At 42.8% G+C, this 27,993-nt stretch overlaps 1 protein-coding gene across 1 annotated transcript in view; it reads left to right on the top strand.

Moving 5' to 3' along the window:
- Positions 1–9,489: 9,489 nt before the first annotated feature.
- SYT12 (synaptotagmin 12) overlaps positions 9,490–27,993 on the top strand; it is a 191,940-nt gene continuing 173,436 nt past the window's right edge. Inside the window, exon 1 of the mRNA XM_075325337.1 lies at positions 9,490–9,787. The gene's annotated coding sequence lies outside the window, so the exon portion shown is untranslated. The remainder of the gene's footprint in view (positions 9,788–27,993) is intronic.

Below are 27,993 nucleotides of genomic sequence, written 5' to 3'. Positions count from 1 at the left end.
CTTACTGCTAAGCCTAGACTATGCAGGGATTTCAATGCGTAAACACAACTTGTACTCAATCTTTTCTCACAAATCTATATATCAATCTGTTCCGCTACTCCTGCAGGCAGATCAGACTGCATGTTCAATGTGACAGGTCCCCTTTAAATTAGGATCTAGGTAAACTTCTCTGTAAAGTGACATCCTAATAATAGGAGGGACGGAAACACATCTCTTCATGAATAATCAATCAGCAGCAGTTCTTGTAAATATAGAAATATTTGGGGCATACACTTGCCAGTACTCATTTGAACTCATGATGTTTCCACTGTTGAGCTTTTCCTCCGGAGCCAAGTGATGCATCCATGTTTAATCAGTAGTGACAGACCGGCAGCCGCGCGGTGCAGAGATGTTTTTGTAGCTTTGTCAGAGCTGTTATTTTTATTTTACTACTGAAGAAGAGAAAATTGTATATATTTTCAGCTCTTTTATGGTCACAGACCGGCAGAGTACATACATCTCTATGGATCTCACCATTATAGCTTTAGTACAGCGGGGGTGTTATGGGACATATTCATCGCAGCAGAATATTTTTTTTTGTTATGGGGTAACCATAACTCATTTGCTACCTAAGGTGAAAAAATTAAAACATAGTGCTATTAAGCTCTGCTCACACATGGACTGATATTTACAAACATGAAAAATCACGTCTGAATGAGCTCTAATGCGTTGTCAGTAGACATCGTGCATGGGGTAACACTGTTTTGTATCATGTCATGTCATTATATAGAGGACTATGGAGGTGCATTATAATATATGGAGGACTATGGAGGTGCATTATAATATATGGCGGACTATGGGGTGCATTATAACATATGGAGGTGAATTATAATATATGGAGAACTATGGGGGTGCATTATAATATATGAAGGACTATGGGGGTGCATTATAATATAAGGAGGACTATGGGGGTAGATTATACTATATAGAGGACTATATTGGTCCATTACAATATATGGAGGACTGTGGAGGTGCAATATACTATATAGATTACTATGGAGGTGTATTATAACATATGGAGGACTATGGGGGACTCTTTATAATATATGGAGGACTATGAGTTGTGCATTACACTATATAGAGGACTATGAGGTATGCATTATAATATATGGAGGACTATGGGGTGCACTACACTGTATGGAGGACTATGGGGTGCACTACACTGTGTGGAGGTCTATGGGATGCATTTTACTATATGGAAGACTATGGCATGCATTATATTATATGGAGGACTATGTGAGGCCAATTATACACTTTAGAAGGCTATGTGGGGCAATTATATTTGCAGGGCTATGTGTAGGCCAATATAGCAGTTGTAGTGCTAAGTGGGGGTCATTAAAATATTTGACAATATTAGATAGCCTTTATAATTTATAGTGGGCTATTTGAGGGTCAATATACTGTATGCAAGCAATTATATAGTGTGAAGGTTTGTGCACGGTCCATAATACTGTGCGGGGGGGCTGTGTGGGGACCATTACAATGTTTGGAGGGCTAGTTGAGGCCATTTTGCAATATGAAGAGGTTTGGGGGCCATTATACCTTATGTAGGTCCATTTTAATGCATGGAAGGCTGTGTGGGGATCACAGTTGGGGATCATACTGTCTTGTTGTCACCATACTTTACTGGGGTAATTGAAGGGTATACAGTGGGGTCATCCTACTGTGTATGTAGGTTACAGTGATGCACTGGCAAACCGTTCCCTCACTAGGAAACATACAGCCAATCAGAAAACCTAGTCACCCCCCCCCCCCCCCCTTAGGGAAAGATAGACACACCAGTGGGTGTGACCAGGCAGTAGGGATACGCCCACCTAGGGGTCCAGACAGCCCGGGGTGGGCAAACAAGCAGAAAGTGTTTGGAGTTCAGTTTGGAGAGGAGTGTGGGCTGGAGCTAAGTGTAGCTCCAGCAGTGAAGTTCAAGTTGAACGGTACCAGGGTAGGAGCCCTGGTGCCTTGGCTAGGAGGCAGATGGTGGTCTCCGTCAGCAGGAGACGGGAAGAAGGCTCGGTGGAACCGAGGTGGACCGGGACAGGATTGTAGCCCGCCGGTACCAACATGGGGAACCGACCCGGAAACCGGAGCACAAAGGGGGGTACTCGGACCCTGAAGCCAGGACCATAACCAAGTGGAACTGGTTAATTAAGCAGGAGAGAAGCAAAGTCCTGCACCACCGCAGATTACCTGCAATATCGCTTGCGGTACCGCCTGTGCCTGTGCTCGGGTGGAGAGCCTGGAGGGTCCGACAATCCAAAAGCGGGGTGCTGGTCATAAGACAAAGTCCATTGATGAAGCGTGAGAGTAGAAAGAGACCGCACTCAATCCGCTGTGAAGGATTTCTTTATTCAAACACGTGCAGAGTGGAGGGCTGGAGACACACTGTGAGCTGGCTCCTCAAGAATGGACGACAGCTGTTTCGCCCAAATTGGGCTTCCACAGGTCCACATGTGGAGCCACGGCTACACCCCTTTTAAAGGAGTGCTCACAGATTGCCCCAGACCACATAAAAACAAATAGGAGATTTGTGTATGCATATAAAATACATGTATCCATTTCCATGCATGAATTTACAACAAATTTTAAACATGTAAAAGAACACACTTGAATAAAATGAAGCAATGGGTGATAGACAGGCAGAACTGTCATAGGAACACGGATATCAAACATGTAAAAGAACACACCTGAATAAAATGAAGCAAAGGGTGACAGACAGGCAGAACTATCATAGGAACACAGATAGATCCACACGATCGTTTAACCCTTGGGGGCCCTGTGCCCCATAATTAATAATTAACCTAGCCTCCTCTTGTAGCAACAATTTGTGCAGGTCGCCCCCCTTCAAAGGGAGGGAGACCTTTTTGAGGCCGGCAAAACGCAAAACGTCGGGGTCACCATCATGACAATCCTGGATATGGGAAATTAATCTGGGAGAACCTTTCCCTGATGTTATTGAACTATAATGTTCCCTGAATCGCACATATAAGCATCTTATAGTCTTGCCTATGTAGAACCTGCCACAAGGGCAGAGCACCACATAGACCACAAACTTAGTTTTACATGAGATGAATTGATGGACAGTGTGCAAGTGCGGGCCGACTTGTACGGAGCGACCTTTTAAATGCTGGCTGCAAAAACGACACTGACCGCACCGGTAATTCCCTGGTGGGCAGCATTTGTCTAGCCAAGTTGTCGAATTGGTAAGTCTGTTCCTCACAAGTTTGTCCCGCAAATTGCCGCATCGTCTGAACGATACCAAAGGGTTGGACATTGTCCTGTCAGATAAAGCCGGATCATTCTTCAAAATATGCCAATTTCTGCAAAGAGCAGTTCTAATGGCATGCTCCAGAGGTCCAAATTTAAAATTAAAGACAAACCTACCCAAATTGTCAACACATTTTCTGGTGCGGTTTTTACGGACAGACGTGGCGCCGTCTGATCTAGCTCTCTCACAGGCCGAATCAATCAGTTTTTTTGGGTAACCTCTTTGATGTAATCTAATCTTCAACTCCTGAGATTGTTGAAAAAAAGATTCCTCTGAACTGTTTGCTCTACGTACTCTCAGGAATTGACTGTAGGGCAAACCCGTCTTAATGTGGAGGGGGTGGGCACTTTGATAATGAAGAAGGGAGTTTGATGCCGTCGGCTTTCTGAACAACCTTGTACAAATATCGCCCTCCTTGATAGAAACCTCAATATCTAAAAAATTGAGAGTATCGCCACCATATGAGGAAGTAAAGGACATATTCATGGTGTTACAGGTGTTAAGATAGGACACGAAATCAGCAAAAAGGACCTCAGTGCCAGCCCACACTATGAATATGTCGTCCACATACCTCAAAAAATGGCGAATATATTTCAAAAAAGGGTTGGTGTCAGAAAAAACATATTTGCTTTCAAAGGAGCCCAAAAAAATATTGGCCATGGCACAAGAGACAGGGGTACCCATAGCGGTACCCCTGCACTGCAAGTACCAATGGTCCAAAAACATGAAAGCGTTTTTAGATAAAACGAAATCAAGGGCTTCCTCAATGAAACTGCAAAACAACGCATCTTTTCCAGTCTGCGCCACCAAATCCCTAACAGTCTGTATACCCAAATTCTGAGGAATGCGGGTATACAGACTCTCCACATCAATCGAGGTTAAAGCAAAGCCCTCCTGCCATGTCATACCCTTTAGCAGTGTTAAAAAATCACTGCTATCCTTGACATAAGAGGGGATATGACTCATAATTGGTCTTAACAGCCAGTCCAAATAGTGCGACAAAGGCTCAGTTAAAGAGCCGATGCCGGCCACTATTGGGCGACCAGGTGGATTATCCCTGCTCTTATGTATCTTTGGTATGCAATACCAGTGGGGCTTTGTAGGAAAAGGAGGAATTAGTTTTTCAGCCTGTGAGCGAGACAGAAAACCCAGCCCCACGTATTTGTCCAGCAACCGCACCAAAGATTTTTTAAAATCTTGAATAGGATTTGCAGAAAGAGGACAATAGGTAGATCTGTCCATTAGTTGTCTATTGCATTCCTGGATGTAATCATGTTTAGGAAGGAGGACAACGTTGCCCCCCTTATCGGCCTGGCGGAACACCGTGTCCTCCCAACCCTGCATGATACATATCGCGGCCTGTTCTTTTTGACTTAGATTCTGGATCGGCCTGGCGTACACCAATGACTCGACATCCTTCAAGACAGCTTCCTGATATAAATCAATCAAATTTCCAGGTACAGTAGGGGGACAAAAATCCGATTTTATCCCCTTAGTAAACCTTTCCAAACCTGGACTACTGCTGGAACCCACGATATCAGTTGAAACATTTGGCTCATTCAAGCTGAGCAACACCTCAGCGTCTTGAAGGATCCCAGAATCAAAAGCCCCTATCAGACCGGTCCGAGAATCAGCTATACTGCACGGAACATGTCCAGCAGGCGCTGTATGAGCTGTATTAGGCGCCGTTTGGAAATGTTTGTGCAGATTGATCTTTCTAATAGCCTTAAAAAGATCAATCTTGAACTCAGCAAAATCGAACTTTTCCGCCAAAGTCTGTATCTGGAATTCCAGAGTTTTAACACCCAAAACTTCAGTGTCTTTCTTAAAAATGCAAGGTTGTTCAGAAAGCCGACGGCATCAATTGGTAAGTCTGAGGACGTGATCTCGGGCCCCTCTGGTATTAACCCCCATTGTGCTGCACCCACCACCCCTTTAGGAAACGGATCCGACGGGGGGGCAGGAAAAGGCACACGGGGCAGAGGTCGCAAGAGGAAGTCTGTAACTTGGAGGAATTAAGTTTCCAGTCTACTTCTTGTCCCCCTTCCGATGCGATCATCAATCTAACATCTCATACTCTTACTCCAGATATGGTCTCTGTATTGATTAAAGGTTTTAAATATTGCATTCCGGAAAAGTTCGATTTTGCTGAGTTCAAGATTGATCTTTTTAAGGCTATTAGAAAGATCCATCTGCACAAACATTTCCAAACGGCGCCTAATACAGCTCATACAGCGCCTGCTGGACATGTTCCGTGCAGTATAGCTGATTCTCGGACCGGTCTGATAGGGGCTTTTGATTCTGGGATCCTTCAAGACGCTGAGGTGTTGCTCAGCTTGAATGAGCCAAATGTTTCAACTGATATCGTGGGTTCCAGCAATAGTCCAGGTTTGGAAAGGTTTACTAAGGGGATAAAATCAGATTTTTGTCCCCCTACTGTACCTGGAAATTTGATTGATTTATATCAGGAAGCTGTCTTGAAGGATGTCGAGTCATTGGTGTACGCCAGGCCGATCCAGAATCTAAGTCAAAAAGAACAGGCTGCGATATGTATCATGCAGGGTTGGGAGGACACGGTGTTCCGCGAGGCTGACAAGGGGGGCAACGTTGTCCTCCTTCCTAAACATGATTACATCCAGGAATGCAATAGACAACTAATGGACAGATCTACCTATTGTCCTCTTTCTGCAAATCCTATTCAAGATTTTAAGAAATCTTTGGTGCGGTTGCTGGACAAATACGTGGGGCTGGGTTTTCTGTCTCGCTCACAGGCTGAAAAACTAATTCCTCCTTTTCCTACAAAGCCCCACTGGTATTGCATACCAAAGATACATAAGAGCAGGGATAATCCACCTGGTCGCCCAATAGTGGCCGGCATCGGCTCTTTAACTGAGCCTTTGTCGCACTATTTGGACTGGCTGTTGAGACCAATTATGAGTCATATCCCCTCTTATGTCAAGGATAGCAGTGATTTTTTAACACTGCTAAAGGGTATGACATGGCAGGAGGGCTTTGCTTTAACCTCGATTGATGTGGAGAGTCTGTATACCCGCATTCCTCAGAATTTGGGTATACAGACTGTTAGGGATTTGGTGGCGCAGACTGGAAAAGATGCGTTGTTTTGCAGTTTCATTGAGGAAGCCCTTGATTTCGTTTTATCTAAAAACGCTTTCATGTTTTTGGACCGTTGGTACTTGCAGTGCAGGGGTACCGCTATGGGTACCCCTGTCTCTTGTGCCATGGCCAATATTTTTTTGGGCTCCGTTGAAAGCAAATATGTTTTTTCTGACACCAACCCTTTTTTGAAATATATTCGCCATTTTTTGAGGTATGTGGACGACATATTCATAGTGTGGGCTGGCACTGAGGTCCTTTTTGCTGATTTCGTGTCCTATCTTAACACCTGTAACACCATGAATATGTCCTTTACTTCCTCATATGGTGGCGATACTCTCAATTTTTTAGATATTGAGGTTTCTATCAAGGAGGGCGATATTTGTACAAGGTTGTTCAGAAAGCCGACGGCATCACACTCCCTTCTTCATTATCAAAGTGCCCACCCCCTCCACATTAAGACGGGTTTGCCCTACAGTCAATTCCTGAGAGTACGTAGAGCAAACAGTTCAGAGGAATCTTTTTTTCAACAATCTCAGGAGTTGAAGATTAGATTACATCAAAGAGGTTACCCAAAAAAACTGATTGATTCGGCCTGTGAGAGAGCTAGGTCAGACGGCGCCACGTCTGTCCGTAAAAACCGCACCAGAAAATGTGTTGACAATTTGGGTAGGTTTGTCTTTAATTTTAAATTTGGACCTCTGGAGCATGCCATTAGAACTGCTCTTTGCAGAAATTGGCATATTTTGAAGAATGATCCGGCTTTATCTGACAGGACAATGTCCAACCCTTTGGTATCGTTCAGACGATGCGGCAATTTGCGGGACAAACTTGTGAGGAACAGACTTACCAATTCGACAACTTGGCTAGACAAATGCTGCCCACCAGGGAATTACCGGTGCGGTCAGTGTCGTTTTTGCAGCCAGCATTTAAAAGGTCGCTCCGTACAAGTCGGCCCGCACTTGCACACTGTCCATCAATTCATCTCATGTAAAACTAAGTTTGTGGTCTATGTGGTGCTCTGCCCTTGTGGCAGGTTCTACATAGGCAAGACTATAAGATGCTTATATGTGCGATTCAGGGAACATTATAGTTCAATAACATCAGGGAAAGGTTCTCCCAGATTAATTTCCCATATCCAGGATTGTCATGATGGTGACCCCGACGTTTTGCGTTTTGCCGGCCTCAAAAAGGTCTCCCTCCCTTTGAAGGGGGGCGACCTGCACAAATTGTTGCTACAAGAGGAGGCTAGGTTAATTATTAATTATGGGGCACAGGGCCTGCAAGGTTTAAACGATCGTGTGGATCTATCTGTGTTCCTATGATAGTTCTGCCTGTCTGTCACCCTTTGCTTCATTTTATTCAGGTGTGTTCTTTTACATGTTTGATATCCGTGTTCCTATGACAGTTCTGCCTGTCTATCACCCATTGCTTCATTTTATTCAAGTGTGTTCTTTTACATGTTTAAAATTTGTTGTAAATTCATGCATGGAAATGGATACATGTATTTTATATGCATACACAAATCTCCTATTTGTTTTTATGTGGTCTGGGGCAATCTGTGAGCACTCCTTTAAAAGGGGTGGAGCCGTGGCTCCACATGTGGACCTGTGGAAGCCCAATTTGGGCGAAACAGCTGTCGTCCATTCTTGAGGAGCCAGCTCACAGTGTGTCTCCAGCCCTCCACTCTGCACGTGTTTGAATAAAGAAATCCTTCACAGCGGATTGAGTGCGGTCTCTTTCTACTCTCACGCTTCATCAAGGAACTGGTTAATTAACCGATTGAGGCCAGGACTAGAGGTCCTGTCCCACCCAAAGTCCCTCATAGAAGACAAAAGCCCACCGATTAGGGATAAGAGGTCACTGCCAGGGCCCATAGAACCCACGGGCCAGCGTCTGCAGGCACGGCTTCTAAGTCCACATCCAGCCGGGAGTGGACGCCTGAGTTTCACACTAGGAAAGTCCACCTTACACAAAAGAGTGCAGAGAAAAGGATAGAGACCACCAGCCGGGTGGGGGACCCGAACGCAATCGGCCACGGCACCGGCCACCATCACCTTGGTTTACCAGAGACTTGTGTGGTTTATTAACCGTGAGTACACCAACACTCCCTGTGGTCGCTATCCACTGCACTGAGCCACCGGGTCCCGGGGCCACCATCCCTACCCACGGAGGGGTTTACAACTTGCTGCACAACATCTCCCCCGGGTGCCCCATAACAGCAGCCGTGGTGTCCCACCTCACCACACACCATGGGTGGCGTCACGAACTTACTATGGCCTAGCCCGTACATCTACGTCCCCCAATTTTATTTGGCGTGTCGGCGAGACCCCCAGGTCCAGTGACCCTCGAGCCACCACCCCTGAAGGCCTGGATCCAAGCAGCGCCGGCTGCTGGCACGGGGGCGACACACTACTGTGGATAATTCACTGTGGAGGTATTATGCAGTGTTCATGGGGCACTTTTGTTGGCATCATACTTTATGGCTGCAAAGGAGAATCTAGGTGTTTCAATAGAGGAATATTACTTTGTAATGGCTGTACAGTTGTGAGATATGTTCTTATGTGACCCAACTGAATTTATTTTTTATTTATTGTGGGGGGCCCAATTAGAAGTTTGGGAAGCTATGGGACCCCATGATTTCTATGTACGCTCCTGAGGGGAGGTTTCCGATCCAAGTATATAGACCTCATACTAATGGATCCTTTAACTGCATATTACTGTGACATAACAGAAGGTATTTTAAAGTAGTCAACATTTCCTAATATCAAAATGTTCATATGATCGTGGTCTCTTTAAATAGTAAGTGATTTTTAAAATACAAGGTGTGCTTTAACTAGACGCAAACCTGCAGTGAAAATACAGAAAATCTGCAGGGTTGCTAATGAGTAAAAGCAGTGTGCAGGGCATGTGATGTATATACTGATATACTGTTATCCTGCCACACTGAGGATCTGCATTACATCTGGAGCAGTCTGCAGTCTACTGCAGCAACTTCGTGCTCCAGTGTGGTTCCCAGTGTGCAGCATTAATGGGAATGCCCTGTACAGTGTTTCCTGAGGATGCTCCTCTCCTGAGCTTCCCTGTACTAGTGATTTCAGGGGTGGGTCTTCTGCAGTCAGTAGGAGGGCTTGAATGAATGCAGTGAGAAGCATCATCATAGTCTCCAAAATACAAGCATCCTTGTGGATGTGCTTTACAATCCCCCCAGCCTCCAGGATGCACATATGAGAGCAGGTCTGCAGGACATCTCCAGCATCTGCTCCAGCATGGCTGCTCACAGGAGCGCAGCCTGTCACATGGGCACGAATGGCATGTAAGAAGCCAAGAGCAGCTCTGGACTTTAATTATTCCTGCAGCAAACTAAGCAAGGTAACCCCTGCACGTCTGTGCGCCTCCTCGGCCAGTGTGAACTTGCTGTGAGTGGAGATGATTGTGTTACATAATGTGTATGGCCGCAGCGCCTGCTCTATGGAAGTCTCGCTCTCGCTTCATGTAGTTCTGTGTGTTTGGTGCAGGGCCATTTACTTTATAGAATGTTTACAAAATATGTATCAGGAGGGCTGTGTCCTGTGCCTGCGTGGACCACCTATGTGCAGTGTGTGGTATGATGGGAGCAAGGTGCTGACAGATCATATATATATATATATATATATATATATATATATATATATATATATATATATATATATACATATAGAGCATTGGAACAGGTGTACTCACTTATAACATCTCCAGTGTGTTTTTGTGTGTCTTTGTTACACAGTATCTGATCATCTTCAATACTTGCATTGCCTTCTTAATATACTACAATGTGAACATGTCACCTATGGAGGCTTTAGGGCTGATAATCTCATTGAATGGGGTAATTGAACGCTTATCTGCCCCGTTTAGATTGCATTTCTCCTCATGCCACAGGGGTTTCTGGCTGCACCCCTGTAGTTCGTGGGGGATCCTCAAAGTTATTGTTTTCCCTCTGCAAAACAAAGCATTGCCCTGTGACTATCAAAATCAATGAGCGTGGATTGATTTTGATGGATGACTGGCAGATCTCCAGAACTGAGAACTGCCCTTGATGTGGGGTCCACAGTATGGGACTTCCCTCCATTAGCCCTGGATGCCCTCTCCCTGCACTTCATTATATCAGTATATATCAAAATCAATCTAACTATCCATTCATTCATTCATTTATCCCCAGTCTATATATCCATCCCTCTCTCCATATATTATCTATATATTATCTATATATAAAGTATCTATGTCTTGCAATTATGTATCATTCATCCATCCTTCCATATATTATTTATCTGTTCATCTGTCTTGTATCTCATTATCGATATTTTTATATACATATATATATATATACATCATTTCGTATAGTATCTATCTGTTCTGTTCATCTGTCTTATAATTATGTATTATCTATCCATCCTTCCATATTTTATATATCAAAAAATCTATATTTTCATCTATCTTGCAGTTCATTATCAATCTGTATATATATGCATTCTTCATCTATCTATCTATCTATCTATCTATCTATCTGTTCATCTGTCTTTCATATCGTATCTATCTATCCCTCTATCTATCTATCCCTCTATCTATCTATCCCTCTATCTATCTATCCCTCTATCCATCTATCTATCTATCTATCTATCTATCCATTCTTCTATCCATCTATCTGCTCATCTTTCTTGCAATTATGTATCATCTATCCATTCTTCCAGATTCTATATATCTTCTTACCTATCTGTTAATCTGTCTTGCAGCTCATTATCAATCTAGATATATACATTCTTTCATCTATCTATCTATCTATCCCTCTATCTATCTATCTATCTATCTATCTATCTATCTATCTATCTATCTATCTATCTATCTATCTATCTATCTATCTATCTGTCTATCTATCTATCTATCTATCTATCTATCTATCTATCCCTCTATCTATCTATCTATCTATCTATCCCTCTATCTATCTATCTGTCTATCTATGTCTTGCACCTCATTATCTATCGTCTATACACATCTGTATCCATCCTTCCATGTATTCTCTATATACTGTACCCATAGATAGTCAGATAGTCACAGTGTAATAGGGAGGGCTGCCTGTTACATAAGCATATACCCGTACACTGCTGCAGTTGCTGAGTTTACACTTGGCTCATTGAGGTCAGTAAATCCATTAAATTCCATGTACCCTGCAAGAAGTTGGAGAAGCTGAGCTTGTTATTGTGACAGTAATTTGCGGTGCTCATCCGGCCGGATTGTTGCATGTTCCCTTCTGATAGCTGTGCCCAGGAGGATACTTGTGTTCTTATATACTTTGATATTTAAGAATGAGGGTGACAACCCCTATGGCTGCCATCACCGATTCTATAGGAACCAAGGCTTCTTTGTTAAGACACAGGAGTTAATGTGAGCTATTCTCAATGTAACATTGCAGCATATAACTAGGCAGATTGTCTTCTGAAGAGTCAGGACCACAGGACGCAGGTAGAGCCCATTGTGACAGGCAACAGCTGCTATACATTACATTAAAGACATTAGGAATGTAGGTCATCCTCCTGGAGAACGAGGGTCTACAGGGATGAACTGGAGCCAAACCTCAGCCCAATATGGGCACATTGTATACAGATTACGCTCATGTAGAAACTTACCAGGCTTATAAACCCCTCAAAAACTAAAGATGGAGTTGCCTAGTATTCAGTGATTGTCTATCCACAAACATGTCACTTGTAGAAGGTTCAGGTGCCACCACTGGACGTAGTATAACCAAGGAACAGAGACTTGACTGCATTGGTTCTTGTCTACATTGTACAGGGGGAGGAATTGTCTGAGTTTAAAAAACAAACATTTTTCATCAGTTAAATCCCCTCTGCTCCGACACTGATGCTCTAGTGGTCTCCACCGATATTTCTTTACTTGTCCTGCAGCAATGACATCACATACATATATGTGACCGCTGCAGCCAATCATTATTCTGAGCAGAGACGTCTTACTATATTGTGATATTTCATGAACTTCAAAGGGTATTCCCGTTCTGAGAATTGATGGCATATCCTTGGAATCTGTGATAGCAGCCATAGGCATTGTCACCCAGCATTTGTCTGTCAGTGCAGAGGTAGTAGAATTAACCATTTATTTATATAGTAAATCTGACCACCACCCCATTAAAAGCAGCACGTCATTCTGCCCCATTCTCATGATAGAATCAGGTGTCATTGGTGGGATCCACAAATACTATACATTAATGACAAATCTTATGGAAATACCATAAATGTACAAGATGGAAATACCTTTTAAATATAGTTTTTTATGACCATTTGATAATTTGGCAATGCAGCATTCCCTGACAGTAACGAGCAGCTTTGAAGCTCGAGTGCTGCAGGTTGCCGATACCTTATCTAGAAGATCTGATAATCTGGCACCTAATAGGTTTCATTCAGAAAAATTGATTATACTTATTTCTCCTATTATCATGGTTAAAAATAATCCCTTCTAGTTGTCATGATGTGACTATAGAATAGCAGGAGACAGGGGCTCCTATACTGTCCCTTATTCTAAGGTACCCTAGCCTATCCCTAACCTCTGGATTACCTCTGATGGTGGAGATGCTGGAGTCCTGTGCCTTACTATTCTCCTGAGCAGAACTAAACTATTCCCCTCTCCCCAGTGAAGTAAGGGGCAGGAGTGTGATAGCAACACAGATTAAGACGAACAATGAAAACCAAAACTCAGACACACTGTAAACTCACAGGAACAAACAGTAAGAAACTAAGGAGAAAAGCAAGATAAGTAAGGCAGCAACAAAAGTCCAAAAATGGTTAACACCATAAGTGCTTACAGCAACAAAGTACTACAACCACCTGTAAGTATAGATCACAACAGCTCATCAGACCAGTATAGGTAAGCTATAGCTGGCATTAAAGGAAGTGTCCAGCCAGCATATATATGGGGGAGTGAATGTGACTGTCTCCCCCCACAGCATGTGATCAAAGACGACTAACAAGCAGCCTGGCATAGATTAACTCTTGTAACTCTTCCTATCCCTTGTCTGCCTGCAATGATCACAGACATCAGAGAACTTAGCAGGAAGAGTGCCCGAATCTGTAGTCTCCACAAATCCTGACGCTGCAATGACAGTTGTTGATGTTTGTAAAAACCTCCTTGTGTCACTAGTCCCCTCAAGATATTATATCATTCCTAAGGGTCTTATGTCCCTGAAATTGCGGTGATCTGAGAATAGAAAACAGTTGTCTCTGTAGGTGAGCAGGTTGCTCTAATTTGGTTGCACAATATATGTACGTAACACTGAATTTGAAGGGGTGAGGGTACCGTCACACTTTAGCGACGCTCCAACGATCCCACCAGCGATCTGACCTGGTCAGGATTGCTGGTGCGTCACTACAGGGTCGCTGGTGAGCTGTCAATCAGGCAGATCTCACCAGCGACCAGTGACCAGCCCCCAGCCAGCAGCGACGAGTGGAAGCGATGCTGCGCTTGGTAACTAAGGTAAATATCGGGTAACCAAGCAAAGCACTTCCCTTGGTTACCCGATATTTACCTTGGTTACCAGCGCACACCGCTTAGCGCTGGCTCCCTGCACTCCTAGCCAGAGTACACATCGCGTTAATAAGCAAACCGCTTTGCTTATTTACCTGATATGTACTCCGGCTACGTGTGAAGGGAGCAGGGAGCCGGCACTGGCAGCCTGAGAGCGGCGGACGCTAGTAACCAAGGTAAATATCGGGTAACCAAGCAAAGCCCTTCGCTTGGTTACCCGATATTTACCTTGGTTACAGCTTACCGCAGGCTGCCAAAAGCCGGCTCCCTGCTCTCTGCACATTCAGATCGTTGCTCTCTCGCTGTCAAACACAGCGATGTGTGCTTCACAGTGGGAGAGCTACTACCAAAAAATGAACCAGCACTGTGTAATGAGCAGCGATTTCACAGCAGGGGCCAGATCGCTGCTCAGTGTCACACATAACGAGATCGCTGATGAGGTCACTGATGCGTCACAAAAACCGTGACTCAGCAGCGATCTCGCTAGCGATCTCGCTATGTGAGAAGTACCCCTTAGGAAAGTCTCTAGCGTTACCCTTTTCCCATTATTGCTTGATCACTATCACTAAACAACTAGACAACCAGCATTGTCTTTAGCTTGTCAGGCATCTCTACAGGAATTACCATACTTAATCCATTGGATAAAGTGAGGTTCTTATGCCGTATGTCAGCTATGTCGGCAGCTCATGACAGTTCTTACGGATAGTCAAGACAGAACCAGGATGTCTTTTCGTGTTGGAGTTCAGATAAGTAAAAAGACAGAATGAATGTTCAGTTTTATTCAGAACTACACTTTTAATTTATATGTTACTACTTTTTAATACCAACTTTCCATGCAATATATTTATATACTAAAGTTTCCCCTGTTGTAAACTGATAGTGGCACAGAGGGTGCCACAGCCAAGACCCCTAGAATTCAATTGTAACTTAGTGGTGACTGGGCAGCAAGTGTTTTGCATTACTCTGACAACTTCTCACTTGCTTTATTTTCCAGTGTAAAATAAAAACAGGCTATACTCGCCTCTGGCGCCAACACTGTTCCGGCAACATTGGCACCGTGTCATCCGGGGCTTGTGTGACGTTCTAATGTCACGTGAGCCCTGCAATAAATCAGTGGCCGCTTCACCCTCACGTCCTTCTGGCGTAACTGAAATTCGAAGGAAGTTGAAGAGCAGTGGCACACTCCCACTTCTTCCGAATGTCACTTTTATCCAAAGGAAGCAAGGGTGAAATGACCACTGCTTCGGTGAAGGGTTCACAATGCGGAGCAATGTCACTTATGCCCCAGCGTCTGATAATGCTGGAACGGGGCAAGGACAGTAGATTTTCCGAGCAGTGGACAACCCCTTTATCTTCTCTAATGATGATAATGTTGAAGGACTGCCCATTGGAAACTCAAAATGCCTCAATAGGGTTTTTAGAATAAACGTCGCACAGTTTAAAGGAGTTCTCCAGGGTGTACTTTTTTTGTGAAGGCAGGTAATGCTTTAAAAAAGAGGAATAACAAACAGTAGTCACCCATTGAATGTCCTGGTCACTCCAGCATTGCAGCTCCAGTGGTCCCCACCGGTCTCTGTTTACCTCCCCACAACTAATCGAGTGCCGTCTACCCCTGTAACTAAAAATCAGTCATGTTCTTTATAATATGTGTGATCCTAGGTGCTGTACGACAGCTGTATTATAAGCAAATTGCCGAAAGACGAAGCGCTTGTCTTGCCGATGTAGGTTGCCAACATTGTTTGGGCACTTACCCAAATTCTATATTTCAATTAATATGGTGCAGCCAGGGATAACATGCAGTAAAATTAATTGCGCTCCATATTCTCTGAAGCCTTATTGTAGACATAGGAGTAACTGACACCACCCACACAATTAGCGTGGCTGTGGATATCACATTTCCAGTTGGGTAATAGTTTACATACGTGTTAATCTGTCCGCGCAATGGTTCATTTTTGCAATATGCATCAATGGAAGGATGGCTAAATTATAAATTGTACATTGCTTCCGCCTTCCAATTTTGCAATTTGTTTAATTGGTCATTATTTAAGATTTCTCTTCCCAATCAACACAACGGTTATTAACTGGTATCCAAGAAGCTAATTGTCCTATAAAGGAAGAAAATATTGTGTATTATCCTGTATTTCTCAGGGATTTCTTTAGTTCCTGTTCTTGGAAGCTTTACTTCACCTTTTATTACATTATCTCCAAAGCATGAATACAGGAAGACAAGACTTTATGCTACTCATTTATTCTCCCTCTCCGGCAACATGTATATTTGATTTAATTAGGTCACTGCTAAGATACAGAAGGAATCATTTGAGATGCCGAGCTGCGTCTTACAGTAAATTCTGGTCACTTTATTGCCTCCAGGCAATTTCCAGAGAACTAAAAACTGTGAAATTTCAGCTGTAGATGTTCAACTGCAAGTCGTCTGTGGCGCCTATTAGTGACTACTCTGGGGACACAAACTGGGCTCTGATTGTGTAACGTCCATAAAGATGAGAACATTATAAAAATCTATGAGACCATTGCTAGTTTTTAAGATCAAGGCCCCAAAGGATATGCCTCCCCATATACCCACCTTTACCATGTAAAATAACATATACATATGCTGTATGTGTTGTACAGAAGGGTGAAATAAATATTAAAAAAGTCACTAATTTTCAAAGTAAATATGTTTCTAATGGTGTTAATGACATGAATTTCTCACTAGATTTCGGTAACAACCTATCCAATCCACACAGGCAAAGAAATCCAACCATAAATGTGTAAAAATTAAGTTGTATGTAATAATGAGAAATGACACAGGGAAAAAGTATTGAACACTTTACTGAAATATATTTAATACTTTACACAAAAGCCTTTGTTTCTGATGACAGCTTCAAGATGCCAAGATGTCTCCTTTATGGAGAAACTAGTCTTATGCATTGCTCAGGTGGGATTTTCTTCCACACAAACACTCTTCAAATCCTGTAAGGTCTTTCTGTCGAACTCTACTGGTGGTTCTTGGCTATTTGACAAATCTTCTAATACTTCCTTTAACTCCTCTGTTTGAAATCTTGTGGTGAGCACCTGGTAGTGTCTGATTTATGGTGAAATTATGTTCTTTTCACTTCTGGATTATGGCCCCAACAGTGCTCAGTGGAACCTTCAGTAGTTTAGAAAACCTTCCGTATCCAATGCCATCAGTATGTTTTCCAACAATAAGGTTGTGAAGTTCTTGAGACAGCTCATTGGATTTACCTATTGTGAAATGTTTCTTGTGTGGCACCTTGGTAATGAGACATCTTTTTATAGTCCATCAGTTGGACTAGCTGATATTATTTTTCACTAAGTGGCATGATTGCTTTCTGATTACTGTTAGGCTATGTGCGCACTTACCGGATTTTTCGCGGATTTTGCCGCGGATTTGCTGTATGTTTCGCTGCAGAAAATGTTCATAACATCTCTGCAGTGAATCACCAGCAAATCCTATGGAGAAAAAAAATCCTGTGCGCACTGGGCGGAATTTGACAGCTGCATGTTTTGCTGCGGGAATCCCGCAGCAAAAACAAGTGCATGTCACTTCTTTTCCGCACATCGCTGCGGGATTTCACTCCATTGACTCAATGTTAATCAAGAAATCCCGCAGGGAATAACGCAGGCAGCAAATTCTGTGCGGTTCACTGCGTTTTCCTGCGTTATTCCCTGCGGTATTTTGCGGTTTACCTCCGGTAATGTGCATCACTTGCTTGCGGTTTTGCAGGGAAGTGATGTCATTACAGGAAGAGGAAGCCGTGCAGAGTAAACACACACACAGATCACAGACACAGACATCACAGACACATAGATCACATAGACACAGACACATAGAACACACATAGAAAGAAAACGGAAATATAGAAAAAAAAGAACGTGGGCTCCGCTGCATATTTACCTTCCAGCCGAGGTAAGCACACAGCGGCGGCCCGGTATCCTCAGGCTGGGGAGGGAGAGGGGCAGGGTTAATGTCCCCCGCCTCACTCCCCCTCCCGCAGCCGAGAATATCAGCCGCAGCTGCCCCGGCACTGTCGCATGCAATATGCGACAATACCGGCGTGTCCTCGGCTCTTCTTGCCACCGTGTAGCAGTGGTGGCAAGGTAATACAAGGGGTTAATGGTGATGGGGGACCACCGCCATTAACCCCAGGCTTGATCATGGCAGCGTCTATGTGACAGCTGACATGATCAACCCGTAAGTAAAGTGAAAAAAAACACAGACACCGAAAAATCCTTTATTTTAAATAAAACAAACAAGCCTCGTTCACCATTTTATTAACCCCCCCCCCAAACAAAGCTCCGGCGTAATCCAGGTCCGACGTCCAGCGCTGCTTCCATCCAGCCGCGACTGTCACAGACACAGGCTGAATGAAAGCAGCAGAGGTAATTACCGGTCATTTCCCACGGCCGGTAATGTGAACTCACTGCCGACCGTGGGAAATGCAGCGATCTGTCATCTATCTCTCTATCTATCTATCCCTCTGTCTATCTATCTATCCCTCTATCTATTCTTCTGTCTATCTACTCTCAGAATTAAATTACTTTTTTTTTTTTTTTTTTTCTTTTTTCTTCAATGTGCTTTATTGCATTGAATGCAATAAAGCACATCCCAACCCGCACGCGGCAAAACCGCGGCAATACCGCGAATAATACCGCGGTAAAACCGCAGCAAACCGCGGCAAACCGCATGCGGTTTTCAGGTGCGGTTTCCCGCGGTTTTTTACCGCGGGTGCGGTAATCTTTGAGGGCATGCGGAATTTTCTCAAGAAAATTCCACTTCCCAGTGCGCACAGAGCCTTAGATTTCAGCTGGTGTCATGACTTAGCATGATTTTTTAGGCCTCTCTTTTTTCATGTGTTCAATACTGTGTAATTTCTCATTATTACACATAATTTATGGATGGTTTGATTTCTTTGCTTGTGTGGATTGGATGGGTTCTTACTGACATCTGGTGAAAAGTTCATGTCAACAGCACCTTTAAAGATATATTTACTTAGAAATTTGATGTTGTGTTCACTACTTATTTCACCTGCTGTATATGTTGCTATTACTATTATTTTACGAGGACTAAATATTTCATACTGTTATGAGCAAAACACACTATAGAAGATCAATATCGCCAATAATACCACTGTTGTCATTATCCAGGCCGGTATCTGTAGCTGTGGTATCTCCCAGCTCCGGCCTGGTCATGTCAGGGGTTAATTTCTCCCTCGTTCCGGTTTCCGGGATGCTATATCTGGGTACTGCACCTCTTGTTCAGCACCAGTGATAGTCTATGTCTCATAGTGTGTGTAGCTGGCTCTGTTGAGGTACCCAATGAGTCCTGTCGTGCACCCTCTCCACCCTAACCCGTGTCTGTCCTTTCCCGGCTCCATCCCGCTTGTCATACCTTTGTTTGTAGTTTGGACTTCCTGGTACTTGACTTACACTCCTGTCACTGACTTGTCTCAGTCTCTTCCTTCGGCTTTCTCTATTACCGTTCGGCTCCTGACCCCTTTGCTTGCATCTGACTCTGAGCTCGTTGACCCCTCGTACATTGATTTGACTTCCCATTGCTGACTCAGCTCTCTGACTACTCTGTTGCCTTGTGGTGACTGTGCTGTACTACTCTGTGTCACGTCATAGTACAGCGTGCGTTATACTGCTGCCACCTTGTGGTGACTCTACTGTACTACTCCTGACCACATCATAGTGCAGCGTGACAACTGTATTGTCACACAAATAATGTCACCACATTTTAACCAAAACCATAACCACCACATAGAGAATACATTATATTACAATACTTCTACAGAACAAAACATACTGTATAAAGACCAATACTGCCAATAATACTACTATTCCCTACCGCTACATAGTGAATAAATTGTACCACCAAACTGTTACTAAAAACGCTATATATAAAAGACCAATACTAACACCATACGTGACCATATTGTGGTACAACTTGTATAGCATGTAATAGAACTACAGTAGCAGTTAAATCCAATGAGTTATATTGAATTTCTTTCTGATTAGAATCATTCACTTTTCCCATTTGATCCAACTGGCCCAGTACACCATGAAGATTTCTTCCAACCATGACTTATATCTGCAGAGTTTCCAACAAGGACACATTAAACTTCTCAGTTTTCTGGCACCATCATAATCTACCCACTCTCCTCATTATGCTGATACTCCCAATTCTCTGCCACTTTCTGCACCATCACAACACATGCTACGGTATTTGTCATAGAGACCGTTCCCCAAAAATAATATTGACCCTTATATGTCCCTATAAAGTAACAATACTCCAAGTGAAGGACCAAAAGATTTTTTTATTTTTGCTGCGCAGCATTATTCCACCATATTTTTCACATTTACATAGCTGTTTGGAGCCTATTTGCAGGATGCATTTCAATTATTTTTTTTAGAAATTATTTAGGGCTACACATAAATTAAGGTTAAATATATAGATTTAGATCTAGAAAAAATAAATTCTGCTATATTGTGTTATTTTAATTTTACAGTATTTACCACTTACCATAATTGGCAAAATAACTAATTTAATATAAACATTGTGCTTATTGTTTTCTTGTTTTCCTATTATATTTAATTGTACATTTTCATTACTTATAACATTTCTAGTCCGATTCGGAAACTTTTGCTTTTCAATTACTTTTAGTCTTTTTTTTTTATACTGTAATATAATGTTGTTTGTCTAGTGCCGTTACTTTACAGCCTGTGAATGTAAAATACACAGGGAAAAAAGTATACGCCAACAGAGACTTATACTGAACAGCTCAGGGGACTATCTAAAACCATGAACTCAAGCATTGCAAACATCCATGCTGGGGCTGGTCAAGTAATCACAATAAGGACCCCTTTCTTTGTCAGCATTCTTTTCAAGGTGAAAATGGCTTAAAATTGCTGTAAAAGAGGCACGGACATCTTTCAGGTTGTTTTTAGCCTTTCCATTGGCGTCTTTGTAAAAACAAAATAGACCAGCTTCATAGCGGAAAATGCCTGTAGACTGGCCAGGTGACTTCTTTTAAGCGCTTGACATTTATGGAAACAGACATTCTCCGAAAATGCCTGAAAAACCTCTATGTGAGCATATCCCAACGGTCCACCGCTTACTCACTCAAAATCATCTACATTTACATGTGGATCCTAAAATGAGACCTTCTCACAACATACGTGATGATAAAGATGGGTTGTAACAGTCCTGAGAAGGCCTTAGGTTTGAGAGCAACCACTTCAAGAATTTACTCGTATTAAGAAACCATATCACAATTCACATATACGTTGCCGTAGGTCCAGTTTTCTTGACTTGTCAGTCATACATTTCATTTAGCCTGAAAAAAGTGAAAACAGGGAGCGCATGTGAAGAGTCTCAGGACAGGAGGAACGGTGAGACCGGTAATTAAAACTTCTCACCTGGAGTGGTTGTGCAGGCCTCGCACAACCACGGTAATAGACGGGAGTGTGATGTTCCGCTCTCAGGAGGATTATCCGTAAGATCCTTCCAGGGAGACGGATTCCTGTATGCCTGATCCAGCCGCGGGTTAGTGGAGGGAATAGGCGTCCAAAAGGTCCTGGTTTTGATGAAGCCTCCGTTTAAGCAGCTCTTGTCATTGACCCCCGAAGGGGGAAATAGGTATCAATAAAAGTGGATCATGGTCTAATAGAGCGCTATGGAGGCCACAAAATCGTTTAGTAAGTTTTATTTGTTTTATCAAAGCCACAACGCGTTTCGATATACACAATATCTTCGTCAGGTGGATATAAAAAACGAAATGTGGAGAGTATCATTTAAAGGGGCAGGTGTAACACCATTGGCCAGTGACATTCCAAACCATTAACCCTTGGTGTGTCACACTGAAAACTCTATCATTTGTGTTATTGAAACAGTTTAAAAGTTATATATAATGAGAACAAGATTAAAAGAAAAAACGTCAATATTGGTATTAAAATAATCATAAAATTATACTCATATTAAAATTATATATATCTACCTTCTTATCTTAAAATTTAAAACAAAATTTTTTTTAGCATACAGAAAAATAAGAGCAAGAGATTAATAAAAATTCACAATGGAAGAGATATATAAAAGGATAAAATTAAAATTAAAACCGGTATATATGGAGTAGGGGTATATTCAGAGAAAAATCAGTATATGTGAAATAGGAGTATATTCAGAGGAAAAATTGAAATCCATTTAATTTTGATAATACCTAATGGTGAATTCCCACACATTAAAACCGAATAGACTGGTCAGCACAATACGTACTGTGATTCCTTAGAAAAAAATAAATAAATAAATAAATAAATCTATCAATGTTAAGCCACATTTTCAATTGTCAAATTAAGGCCCTCTGGGTGTAGGGTTCCCAATTTGAAAATCCAGTAGGTTTCACGTTTGATAAGTTTCTCAAACCGATCGGACCCAGAATTCTCTATATGATCAATGATTATCAGTCTCAATTGTTTAGGGTCCTTATGGTGTGTGGTGAGAAAATGTCGAGATAGACTGTGTTGCAGAAAACCATTTTTGATATTCGCCCTGTGTTTATTAAGCCTGGCGTGCATTGTTTGCACTGTACGGCCTACATATTGCAGACCGCATGTGCACTCGAGTAAATAGAGTACATAGGTGCTTTGACAGTCTAAGTGGAATTGAATGGGGAAGAGAGCATTCGTGGTCCGGGATATAAAGCAAGTGATTTTGTCTCCAATAACTCCACAGCACATACATCTGGGCGTGTTGCACCGGAAGTTACCATTTTTATTAAAATTAGTGGTGGTTTTATATGGTAAAGCTGTAAGGGTGGGATTACTAGGTGCTACCAGATTTTTCAAATTTATATTCCTCCGGTAAATGATGGAAGGCTTGGGGGGAATCTGATCTTGGAATACGGGTCCCCTTTGAGGATGAACCAGTACTTCTCAAGGAGTTTATGAATTTGGGTTCTAGATTTACAGAATGTGGTAATTAGGCTCCATTTTCGAGGGTTCGATATATCATTTTCACTAATTTTAGCTATCTGCTGCTTTTTTTCTTGCATCTTATTGATGCAAAGGTCCATTTTTTCCAAGGGAATCACAGTACCTATTGTGCTGACCAGTCTATTCGGTTTTAATGTGTGGGAATTCACCATTAGGTATTATCAAAATTAAATGGATTTCAATTTTTCCTCTGAATATACTCCTATTTTATATACTGATTTTTCTCTGAATATACCCCTACTCCATATATACCGGTTTTAATTTTATCCTTTTATATACGGTATCTCTTCCAGTGTGAATTTTTATTAATTAATTGTTATGTTTCTGTATGCTAAAAAAATTTTTGTTTTAAATTTTAAGATAAGAAGGTAGATATATATAATTTTAATATGAGTATAATTTTATGATTATTTTAATACCAATATTGACGGTTTTTCTTTTAATCTTGTTCTCATTATATATAACTTTTAAACTGTTTCAATAACACAAATGATAGAGTTTTCAGTGTGACACACCAAGGGTTAATGGTTTGGAATGTCACTGGCCAATGGTGTTACACCTGCCCCTTTAAATGATACTCTCCACACTTCGTTTTTTATATCCACCTTCCTGTACGCTTGGTGGGGGGTACAGTCATCTGTGACTACCTGGTTTTGCCAGGGCGTCACAGAAGTACCAAACGAATGGCGGAAGGGAAACCCTGTGTCTAAGGAAGGGTGAGATTGTGACCCCTGACCAAGCCTACTGGTGGCCCTTGGCTTCACTCACCACCCTAGATAGGTTTCCGCGCCTATGGGCCAAGTCGGGTACCTGACCTTGACTGACCCAGAAATAGGCCCTAGGTAGGAAACGTATGGAATGAGCACTTAGTCGACCCCACTAGGCTCTAAAGAAGACACAGGAAAATACACAAGGGGAAAGTAAGCAAATACCTTATCTCCAGATAACTCAAGAAGAGGAACTGCAACAACTAAAAGTTTCTTCATATGAATGCAAGCTGACTGCTTGTGTAGTGCCGCTGTAGCCATCAGGGTGCTACAAGGTTCTGTATCCCCACAAGGATGCAGGGCCTACCCCCTAGGACCCCAGACCAGTGCGGTAATAAAAAAAACCCAGGTAATCCCAGTTTTCCCCAACAAATCCCCCATACAATGGTACATAACTAGGGTCGGACCAATGGATGGCCGCCTAGAGGTGGAGCCAATCCAGTCCACTAGTTGACCAGGTGGGAGGGGCAGACTGTGGAGAGTGAGTGAGAGTCAGAGGAGGAGAGAAGTGAAAGTGGACGTGAGGAAATGTTCCGACTCGGGTTAATGGTGACCTGGTACCCAGGAGAGTAGTTGCCGGTGGAGAACGGTGGAGTACTCCAAAAACTACGCACCGACGGGGTACAGGACCCTAGGACAGGAAAGAGCTCCAAGCTGACCTGTGAGCACCTGCACAGCGAGGGGACCATCAAGGACCTCGCTGACCCTAAAAATCCGAAGACTCAGTACCAAAGGGAGAACCGGGGACAGGACCAGAGCCTCCAACCCCACAGGTTCACGCTACCGTCAGGCGGACAGAAGTGGACAAACCACCAGACGGAGATCCCCAGTTGCTCTACGCCACGGGGACCCATTTACCAGAGACAGGTGCAAGGGAAGAAGGTACCAGAGTACTAAACTTGCACTGGGACGAAGGGGACCTGGAGGTGAAACCAGCCGACCTCGGGTAACCAGTTACCACGAACCAGCAGTGAGTAATAACCAGTTGCACTATACCTCTGTGTGGACTACCTTCTTCCAACACCCGTCACATCACCCATCCTCTAGGGCCCGGCCCTGCTTGCAAAGGGTCTACCATCCAGGCTGCAATTAACACCAGCCCCAGTAGGGACATTCTGCAGCGGCGGCTCCATACCTATTGCCGCAACACCACAAGTGGCGTCACGTATGAACACTAACCTAATCCCCTGTAAATATACCCCCGTTACAAAAAGGGCCCAAGGCACGGAACCGGGCAACAGCCACCCCTGTGTCATTCCGAAGACATATACTGCCCGGAACTGAGTACCCCATATCCCTGGGTGCGACACTTGCACTGAAGACTTGTTAAAGGTATTAGACCTATCACCAGCACAGAATAAGGGGAAATGAGGGTATATAAAGAAACCAAGGGAAGTAAGGTGAGGAAATCCGCAGTGTCGTAAAGATAAAAGGATTAACCCCAAGCATTGAAAAAAAGCTAGTCAGAGAGCAGCTTGTGTAGTCAAATGCTGCGACCTTCTACAGCTGGAAGCTACAGGACTGTCTGTTAAGTGTGACACACCGGTGACATCAGCATTATGGAGTTGGCTCAGGAACTGAACCTGCATTATACTCAGCAGATGCCACTTGTGCTACACAGTTAGTATCTGCCTTCAACAGCAATGGCCGAAGCGTGGTCTGATTGCTGCTGCTTAACCAATAAAATCCCATGTAAACACCATTTAAATTATGTAATTACCAACTCCCATCGACCCCCCTGTAAGTAAATCATGGAGAACCAATGGGTTGTCACGACAGACAGGGACCTGCTGAATGGAGAGAAGGTATGCACACCAGTGACTATGTAAGGGGAATACATGTAATAGCAGAAACTGCTGTGTGAATACTGACATGAAAAATCTATCATGTCAGTATTCACACAGCAGTTTCTGCTTTTCATATATTCCCCTTACATAGTCACTGGTGTGCATACCTTCTCTCCATATAGTGTAGATTCTTTTAGGTTTTTGCACCCAATTTTATGACAGGGTGTTGATCCAGGGAACTAGTCTGATTGCCGTATGTGGAGTCAGGAAGGAATTTTTTTCCCCCATTGGAGCTTATTTGACACATTGGGTTTTTTTTGCCTTCCTCTGGATCAACATGTTAGGCTACAGGTTGAACTAGATGGACTTAGAGTCTCCCTTCAACCTTAAAAAAAACTATGAAACTATGAATTCAGACTTAGAATGGTGTTCCAGACAATATTTCTTGATTGAGGGGCCTGCTGAAGACCCCCGTAACTGTTATGTTCGTATTTCTGTGAAGCTCAGTCACAATTTTGCTTAAATGCATTAATTAATTCCACTAATGTATTGGTGCAGTATATTGTCTAAATGATCACAGGTTCAAGTCCCCATAGAGTTTATAGTCTGTTACCATGGAGACATATAGGTCACCAAAATAGTGGGTTATTGAATCAGTACAAGTTACCGTTTTTCCTATTTCATACCCATAGGAAGAATACAAATGGTTGCCAAAGTGCATATAGCTTTTTCTTTGTGAATGGAGAAAGGCCAGTCCGAGCATTCAAGATTATTCCATGGTTACCGCTACAGTTAGCAAATGCCGAGCTAGGCTGGTGGTGTGCTGTAACGTCTTACCACATGACCTTGTGTCACCATAGTCTCCATATGCCACAGCAATGACACTTCAAAGCTCACAATGAAGACAGAGAGACAACTAGCCATTAAAAACTCTCCTATGAAGCATTTTTAGAAGATGAGGGCCTTACAAGGGTGCAATGACTCTCCTGCATTCATTAATCAGTTATTATGTACTTTGACTTCACCGCACAATCTCCTTAATTTACATGGGTTAGTGGTTCAATAAGAACCCCAAATTAATGTCATCTTGACCTATCCAGAGTAGACTTCCGCAGAAGTGGTATTGATGCATACCGCGGTAATGTCTTGTCAGCTAATCTCTCCAGACGTGGTATGGATTGCTTCATTTCTCAAAATGTCATTTTGAAATACCCAGGAGGATTCTAGGGGAAGCTGTGGAGGAAGGTCGGGGATATCCCTTATTAGACATGCTGTGCGCAGAGCTTAATGCAATTTATGTGTTTGTTTTAGGTCTACATGTTGGCGTACATGTAATTGATAATGATGTCAAAGGCTCCTACTTAGCATAGCAAAGAAACAATGAAAAAGCAGCAATGTAGTATTATCCGCGGGAAGAATTTATGGAAGGCTATAAAAAAAGTGATGTAAAGAAGCACAAAAAAGGCGACTTTTTTTTTACTTGCCACTTAGTGGGAGGCGGTGTGACAAACAGATTTACGATAACTTACATAAGAAATAGGCATAAATTATAGTAGAAATTCGTATCCTTAAAGGGGTTGTCCACTACATAGACAATACCCTCTCATTCCCCTTGTTCACGCTCGTAAAAAAAATAAGCCTATAGTCACCTTCGGTGCTGTGACGGTTCCAGAGATGTCAAAAGCTGCGTTCCCATGACATTGTTATGACACGCATGCCAGACGACCCATCAGTGCCTTCTTCCTCCTCATCTTCGGACATTTCAGCAGGAAGTCAGCGAGGCGCTCACTTCCTGCTCAAATGTCCAAAGGTGGGTAGACAGACACCGGGCGCTTATTGATCTTGGGGATCACGTGTCATAACAATGTCATGTGTGGCCCCAGGAACACGTCTTCAGACATTGTTGGAATCGCGGCCGCATCGGAGATGAGTATAGGCTTATTTATTTTTACAGGGGCGAACAAGGGGAATCAAAAGGGGTTATCCAAGTAGTGGACATCCCTTTTAACTTGATTTCAGTTTATTGTGCATATACACGCTAAGATACTCAAAATCTCTTTAGAGGTCTGGACCTCTTAATAAAGTTGGTGCTTCTCAAGACACTGCAATAAGTAAATAAATGGTGTAAAAAATATAGGGCACTCAGTTAACATTTTTTTTTATTTTTATTTATCAAAAAAGTGTAAAAGCCAACCCACTGCAACAAGGTATACCCCATCAGGATGGTCTTTAACTCTAATGACTCACCTTGCTATGTACCAACCAGGCCTAATATGTATAGCGGCCCTGGACAACTGATCACTGGCGGATATGTGGAGTGGGCCTGTCCGATTTTGGACTGCCAAATGCTTTGTTTTTCCCGGGATAAGCTGCCATGGGAAATAAGGCAGCAGTCCTCAGCTGAATGATCACAACAGTGTATCATAGAAACGGTTTGGCTGATGCTTCA

This window comes from Anomaloglossus baeobatrachus, chromosome 10 (assembly GCF_048569485.1).
Source record: "Anomaloglossus baeobatrachus isolate aAnoBae1 chromosome 10, aAnoBae1.hap1, whole genome shotgun sequence".
Lineage (NCBI taxonomy): Eukaryota > Metazoa > Chordata > Amphibia > Anura > Aromobatidae > Anomaloglossus > Anomaloglossus baeobatrachus.
The sequence above is the reverse complement of the archived record's forward strand: the minus strand, read 5'-3'. Positions and strand labels throughout refer to the sequence as shown.